The sequence below is a fragment of the Tiliqua scincoides genome, chromosome 4, assembly GCF_035046505.1.
Source record: "Tiliqua scincoides isolate rTilSci1 chromosome 4, rTilSci1.hap2, whole genome shotgun sequence".
In the NCBI taxonomy this organism is placed as follows: Eukaryota; Metazoa; Chordata; class Lepidosauria; order Squamata; family Scincidae; genus Tiliqua; species Tiliqua scincoides.
The window spans coordinates 164,794,782-164,802,885 of record NC_089824.1 but is presented as its reverse complement, the minus strand read 5'-3'; positions in this window follow the sequence as shown (position 1 = coordinate 164,802,885).

Here is an 8,104-nt window from a genome sequence, read left to right as displayed (position 1 = left end):
GACCAGAACTGGACACAATACTCCAGGTGTGGCCTTACCATAGATTTGTACAACGGCATTATAATATTAGCCATTTTGTTCTCAATACCCTTCCTAATGATCCCAAGCATAGAATTGGCCTTCTTCACTGCCGCCGCACATTGGGTCGACACTTTCATCGACCTGTCCACCACCACCCCAAGATCTCTCTCCTGATCTGTCATTGACAGCTCAGAACCTATCAGCCTATATCTAAAGTTTTGATTTTTTGCCCCAATGTGCATGACTTTACACTTACTGACATTGAAACGCATCTGCCATTTTGCTGCCCATTCTGCCAGTCTGGAGAGATCCTTCTGGAGCTCCTCACAATCACTTCTGGTCTTCACCACTCAGAAAAGTTTGGTGTCATCTGCAAACTTTGCATCCTCACTGCTCAACCCTGTCTCCAGGACATTTATGAAGAGGTTGAAAAGCACCGGTTCCAGGACAGATCCTTGGGGCACACCGCTTTTCACTTCTCTCCATTGTGAAAATTGCCCATTGACACCCACTCTCTGTTTCCTGGCCTTCAACCAGTTCTCAATCCACGAGAGGACCTGTCCTCTAATTCCCTGACTGTGGAGTTTTTTCAGTAGCCTTTGGTGAGGGACCGTGTCGAACACCTTCTGAAAGTCCAGATATATAATGTCCACGGGTTCTCCCACATCCACATGCCTGTTGACCTTTTCAAAGAATTCTATAAGGTTTGTGAGGCAAGACTTACCCTTACAGAAGCCATGCTGATTCTCCCTCAGCAAGGCCTGTTCATCTATGTGTTTTGAGATCCTATCTTTGATGAGGCATTCCACCATCTTACCCGGTATAGATGTTAGGCTGACCGGCCTATAGTTTCCCGGGTCCCCCCTCTTTCCCTTTTTAAAGAAAGACATTTGCTATCCTCCAATCTTCTGGCACCGTGGCTGTTTTGAGGAACAAGTTGTATATCTTAGTCAAGAGATCTGCAACTTCATTCTTCAATTCCTTAATAACTCTTGAGTGGATGCCATCAGGGCCTGGTGACTTATTGATCTTTAGTTTATCAATGAGGTCTGAAACATCTTCTCTTTTAACCTCTATCTGACTTATATTATAGTATAAGATAGTATATTATACTGCTGCTAAACACTGTGTTTAGTACAGAGACTTTCAAAATTAGATGCTGTAATGGATAGTGATTTCATAAAGGCTAAAATATAAAATTACAACATTATAAATAAGGTGCATTCTTTAGCCATTATTTCTCTTTGATGCTTGCTAGAGAATTGGAGTGGTTTTGAAATAGAAAGCATCTGAGTTGAGTTGCTTCAGTATAAGAGACATCATTCATGGACAATGCCTAAGAAACCTAGAATCAGATCAGCACAAAGGTGTGCATGTGTATGAGCTGTTCCTTCTAATCAGCTCTTGCACCAGGGTTTACAAACTTCACTGAAAAAGAATGTGTAACCATTTCCAGTTTCCCAGACCAGGAAACAATTGAAGAAATGTGCATAGGCTTGTTCAAGGTGAGGGTTACCTGTGGGAGCCCTAAGGATTAGTCAGTCCCTAATGTCTTGCTTGACTGGTCAGCCATGAGGCTCTTTGGGAAACTTTTGGTTCAGCCACTCCCAGTTGGTGTGCCATGAATGATCTGCAGGTGTGCCCTGGGAGTTTGGGGGCAGTCATTTATTAGTAGGACCATTGAGGGATGTGAGCCCCTGGCTTGCAGTGAGATGTGCCTTGTCAATTGTAAAAAAAATCTGATGGTTTGCTTTGACAATTTTAGCACCTTGTCAGTGTGCCTTGAGATGTAAAAGGTTTAAAATCGCTCTAATGTTGACTTCTGGGAATTAATTGCAGGCAATGAATAGCTCTGGCAATTTAAAAAGGGTTCATCATGGCAAATTCCTCTTCACATATGCACTTTGTAGAACCTTCTTTTGGTAAAACCCTTAACTACTCCTTTGCATTGTTTGGCCCTAAGGAAGATCTTTTCAAACTATTCCTTATCATCTTTGTTATGGGTGGGTGCTTTTGCATATTGGTAATCTGTGGCCTTCCAAAACAATTAGGAAAGCCAAAGGGGAAACTGGTGCATTAATCTACAACTAATGATAGTGAATTGTGTCTGTTTTTAAGCCAGACAAACAATATTTTGTGCCCCATAGGGTATCAGGTCCTCAGAGACAGTGGCACAAAGAGAGTGGATGTTTGCAAGGTGCTGGGGAAAGAGTCAACAACCCTGCTGACAACATTGCATAAACATGACCATTTTTATTACCATGGCACATAAACTTTCACTCCTAAAAATAATTTCAAAATTCAGAACACACTAGAGAGGAGATTGAAGGAGCTGGTTCCCAGGCATACTGTCTAAAACTACTAATAATCTATTTCCTCTAATCTGGCTCTTATTTCTAGGGTCCCATAAGGGATGTTGGAGGGTGTAGCTTCCTCCCACTCTGTATTTCAGATCACATGCAATCGGAACATGTTTATTCACATGCACACACATGTATGTAATGCAAGATATGAAATACAGCTGCAACATATGATCTTAAAAAGCACTCTTTTATTTAGGATCATCAGAAGTTGTCTTCTACAGAGTCAGACTCTAACTAACTACTGGACTGTATTGTCTTTCTAACTCAGTCTATGACAGGCAGTGGCTCCCCAGGACTGTGGGTAGGTCTTTCCCAATCAGAGATGCCAGAGGTTGGAATGGGGACCTTCTCCATTCAAGCATGCATTGTAATGTTGAACTATAGCAACTATAGTTGAATTAACTATATAATTACCTGCAGTGATTAACTGATTAGCCTTTTCAGCTAATCAGCAGCACTAGTAGATGAGCAGTTTGAGATCCAGGCTCTCAAACTAACAAAATAGTTTGTTTGGCTACCAAATACTGTATGTGTTCTCTCCAATTTACAGTCCATTCCTAAAACATTTAAATTCATATATATGCTTAGAACTACAATCTTCCATTTGGCTCATTCTATTGAATCATTTCAGTGATTCAATCTAGAATCATTTAAATATATGGGTATTTTGCATCTCATTCTTTGACTTCAATAGGACATGCAACTGGAGGATATTTGAAAGGGACTCCATTAAAAGATGTGAAAATTCTCATTCCATCCTTATCACAATTAAACTAAACGAGGCCAGTATACTTAACCTTCCATTAATTGAACTTTTGTTAATTCATATTCAAATGGAACAAGAACAGTGCATAAACATAAACAATGCATAAACATAAGCTGTGTCTTGGGAAAGGATTCTTCCTTTCAAAGCAGTGATAAACTAGTATTTTGCAAGGCCAACTTAAAACAAGAGACAGAGAGCAATTAAATAGTTGTCTATGTTCTGGGGTCAACATGCCACTTCAAAAACATTTTTTCTTATTTGTTTTCTTTCATAACACTGAGATAACCGTAACAAGTAGTTTATTTGCCCTACTAGACAGGGTTGTAACCTGCTAACACTTACAAGGGAAATTTTGGGTTGTTAATAGTCATTGGCATGCAAAAATATCAGTTAAAGATTTCCATGCTTGAAATGCAAGCTCCACCTATTATTAGGAAGAGGGTCAATTGCCATGGTTATTCTCCAGGGGAAGGCTATTAAAAAAAGAAAAGGTTGGCTACAATGGATGATAATCTCTTCCACTTTGCATTCTTTCAAGTGCTCCAGCTGGAAGCACGTGCCTCCCAGTGAAGGGAAATTAAGGATGTAATCCAATCCACACTTTCCTGGGAGTAAGATCCATTGACTTATAGTTAAGATCCATGGGACTTACTTCTGAGAGAGAGAGAGAGAGGTTGATTGATTGTCTGCTACAAGGCTATTGCGAAAAGATGTTTTTCCTTTCATTTAAAGGGCCCTTCTCAATGGCGTTAAAATAAAACCAAGGGTGAAAAATCTGCATAATTAGGTTATACTTGTACCATTGTACTTACCCCTGGGGGCTGGGGATAAGAATAGGCCCTCAGTTTGGCTGTACTTGTCCTAAGAGGCGACTAAACAGCCACCGGGTAGATGGGACTCGTCAGCCTGGGAAGGCAGCTCATCTGAGAGAAGGAAAACTCTGATCCCAAACCTCCACTGCCTTGTGGCTACATCCAATTATGGAAAAGGCTTCAGGAGTCAACCTCGAGGCAAAATCCGGAGCCGGAGTCCTGAGGCAGTTCATGGCTGAACACAGTCATGTTCTGGCAACTCCTGCGACGCCGCTGGAACCAACCGTATTGGCCTCTGCCTTTCCATTGGACCATTTCAGCGACGTGGAGAGGGGGGATTTGCTGCATGGGTAACAGCCTATCCTCCATACCTACTTTACCCAGGCTTCGCACACTGGAGAGGACACTCTGTTCCAGAACCACCATTCAGAGCGTGACACCATAGTCTTCCAAGACTGAAGGATGCCAACCCCCTGTACCATTGTTCTTTTGTCATATTGTAATAGTCATCATTATCTCTGTCATGTCTGTCTTGCAGGCTTTTTAAAGCAGTTTTCTGAAGGGTAGAGATACCTGCTAACTGGCTAAGGCTCCTGCTAACTGGGTAAGAGGCACTTGCAGAATGCAATGAAATAAACTGCATTGGAATATCTGTATTAATCAAAAGTTATGGCCAATTAAGCAGAAAATAAAAACACAATTGCCTTATGGAACAAAAAGTGAATTTCTATAACTCAAAACTGACCTGATTGTTCTCAGAGCCAGTGGCATATTATCATGTTATTGACATGTTATCATGTTGTTGTTGTTGTTGGCAACCTTCAGACTCGAAAGACTATGGTATCGCGCTCTGGATGGTGGTTCTGGCACAGCATCTAGTGTGGCTGAAAAGGCCGATTCGGGAGTGACAATCCCTTCCACACTAATCCCTTCCCTTCCAGTGTGTCCCTGGTCTGTCTCCCTGGCTATGGGCCTTCCTTCTTTGCCTCTTTTCCTCAGACTGTTGGCAAAGTGTCTCTTCAAACTGGGAAAGGCCATGCTGCACAGCCTGTCTCCAAGCGGGCTGCTCAGAGGCCAGGGTTTCCCACCTGTTGAGGTCCACTCCTAAGGCCTTCAGATCCCTCTTGCAGGTGTCCTTGTATCACAGCTGTGGTCTACCTGTAGGGCGCTTTCCTTGCACAAGTTCTCCATAGAGGAGATCCTTTGGGATCCGACCATCATCCATTCTCATGACATGACCAAGCCAACGCAGGCGTCTCTGTTTCAGCAGTGCATACATGCTAGGGATTCCAGCACGTTCCAGGTCTGTGTTGTTTGGAACTTTGTCCTGCCAGGTGATGCCGAGGATGCGTCGGAGGCAGCACATGTGGAATGCGTTCAGTTTCCTCTCCTGTTGTGAGCGAAGAGTCCATGACTCGCTGCAGTACAGAAGTGTACTCAGGACGCAAGCTCTGTAGCCTGGATCTTGGTATGTTCCGTCAGCTTCTTGTTGGACCAGACTCTCTTTGTGAGTCTGGAAAACGTGGTACCGATGCGATGATCTCATCTGATCTCGGAAGCTAAGCAGGGTCAGACCTGGTTAGTACTTGGATGGGAGACCGCATGGGAATACCAGGTGCTGTAGGCTTATACCATAGTCTTTCAAGACTGAAGGTTGCCAACCATGTTATCATGGTACAGCAATAAGATGGTACCAATAAGATGGTAATATGAGTCAGCTCTCATTTCCATGTATCATAATACAGTCACCCCTGCTAACTGGGTGAAGTGGCACTTTTTCAAGTGGTGTCCCTCTTATATTTAGCAAGGAGAGAATAACCATCCCTCTTCACCCCAGCACAGTGTCTTGAACCTATCAGGGGCACACTATTTACTTAATTAATTTGATTTTGTGGGGGGGGGGGAAAGCAAATCTTTTTTGATCCCAGATAACAGATAGATGCCTTAACTATGCCACTGACTGGGGGGAGGCAGCAGAGCAATTAGGTGACAGGCTGCTGGGAGGAGGAGAAGGGTTTCTCCCAATTTTCACTTTAAAAAAAGCCCAGGCGTGATGTCACTTCTGGTTGTGACTTCACTTCCAGGGCAACATTCTGAGCTTGGCACCGGGCTACATGATAATTAGCTATGCCACTGATGGGGAGGAGGAGTGGCAGTGCAATAATTGATCACAGACTCCTCTGTGTGAAAACCTTGGTGTGCAAGGTTTTTGAACAAGTGTTAGAGACTGGAAATAGGTGTTGGAGGAATCTAAAAAATTGGTTTCCTCTTTAGGGGGAAGCAGAGTAGCTTCAGCAGCAGACCCCCCCCTCTTGCTGGGAATCAACCCAGGGAGCCTCCCACACCCAGCTGACTGCTAATTAATAAAAGACAAACAACAATGGCTGGTTGAAGTTGCAAAAGAAGTCATTTACTCATAGAAGTAAATGAAGTTCCATAGAAGCATATGTTACAGCATCTGATTATGATCAGAGGTTACACTAACTTGAGATAACAAGGCCCTGGAGCTGCCTCGTCCTGCGTGCCATGTGGTCAAGATGGTGGCGCCAGCAGAGTCCTGCTGTGACCCATCTTGTCAGGTCAGTGTTCAATGAGGAAGAAAGGAAGAGGAGGGCATGCTCAGAGCGAAGGGAAGGTTATAGGGTCTGGGCCACACCCCCACATAGGTCATCCAAAGGGGACAGCTAAGAGAGCGACTAAGATCCAAAGGGGACAGCTAAGAGAGCGACTAAGATGATTACAGGGCTGGGGCACCTTCCTTATGAGGAAAGGCTACGGCGTTTGGGCCTCTTCAGCCTAGAAAAGAGACGCCTGAGGGGGGGACATGATTGAGACATACAAAATTATGCAGGGGATGGACAGAGTGGATAGGGAGATGCTCTTTACACTCTCAGATAATACCAGAACCAGGGGACATCCACTAAAATTGAGTGTTGGGCGGGTTAGGACAGACAAAAGAAAATATTTCTTTACTCAGCGTGTGGTCGGTCTGTGGAACTCCTTGCCACAGGATGTGGTGCTGGCGTCTAGCCTAGACGCCTTTAAAAGGGGATTGGACAAGTTTCTGGAGGAAAAATCCATTATGGGGTACAAGCCATGATGTGTATGCGCAACCTCCTGATTTTAGAAATGGGTTATGTCAGAATGCCAGATGCAAGGGAGGGCACCAGGATGCAGGTCTCTTGTTATCTGGTGTGCTCCCTGGGGCATTTGGTGGGCCGCTGTGAGATACAGGAAGCTGGACTAGATGGGCCTATGGCCTGATCCAGTGGGGCTGTTCTTATGTTCTTATGACAGGTAAAGTGTAGGGTCACTGGGCCATGGCTTAACCCTTTCAGGACAGTATCCTGCCTCCTCTGGACAGCAGGCTGAGTTGCACCAAACTCCAACAATAGGAGCCTTTAAACTGAATGGAACTTTTGAGCAGACCTGCTTAGGAATGCTCTGTCTTTGCAGACAGATCTTTGCAATCATTGTCATCTCATTACAATACTGCCATTGGTCTCAATAGAATTCGATTGTCTTTTCTGTACTTATTACAGATCCAAACACACACACACACACACACACACACACACACACACACACACCCATATACACTGCTGCTGGTTGGATCATTCCATTTGGGAACATTTTTACTTTGATCATATCCCTGGATGCAGTGCTAGCTCTGGCCACTTCACTGTGCAGCTTTAGACCCTTTGTTATGGATCTTGCTGGCCCTCTGCAGTTGCCTTTATATACCTGTTATTTTTAACTCTGCCTACGCAAATCCCAGATCCGGAATGAGCTGCGGCTAAGGGCCAAGGGGAAATGGACAAATTTCCTGCCCTTTTTACCTCTCTTCCTCTATAACATACTAAGGACAACTTAATTTTCTTCCAACTTGAACTTTCACTGTTACAGGAAACCCTCCCAGCAGCCCAAGTGACAATGTGAGGGAGAAACCCCCAGGGCCCAAGTCACACAGGTGGAGAAAAGATTACGCCAGACAGGCTGTGGTTTTAGTGTCTCCAGGGGGATGTTTGACATGCATAAGATAAAGGACCAGTCAGAAGGACTGGTCAGTCAATTAAGTCACAAGTACAGCCTGCACATGTACCATCTTCAGTCCACAGGCCAGACAACAGTGGCCAAAGCAC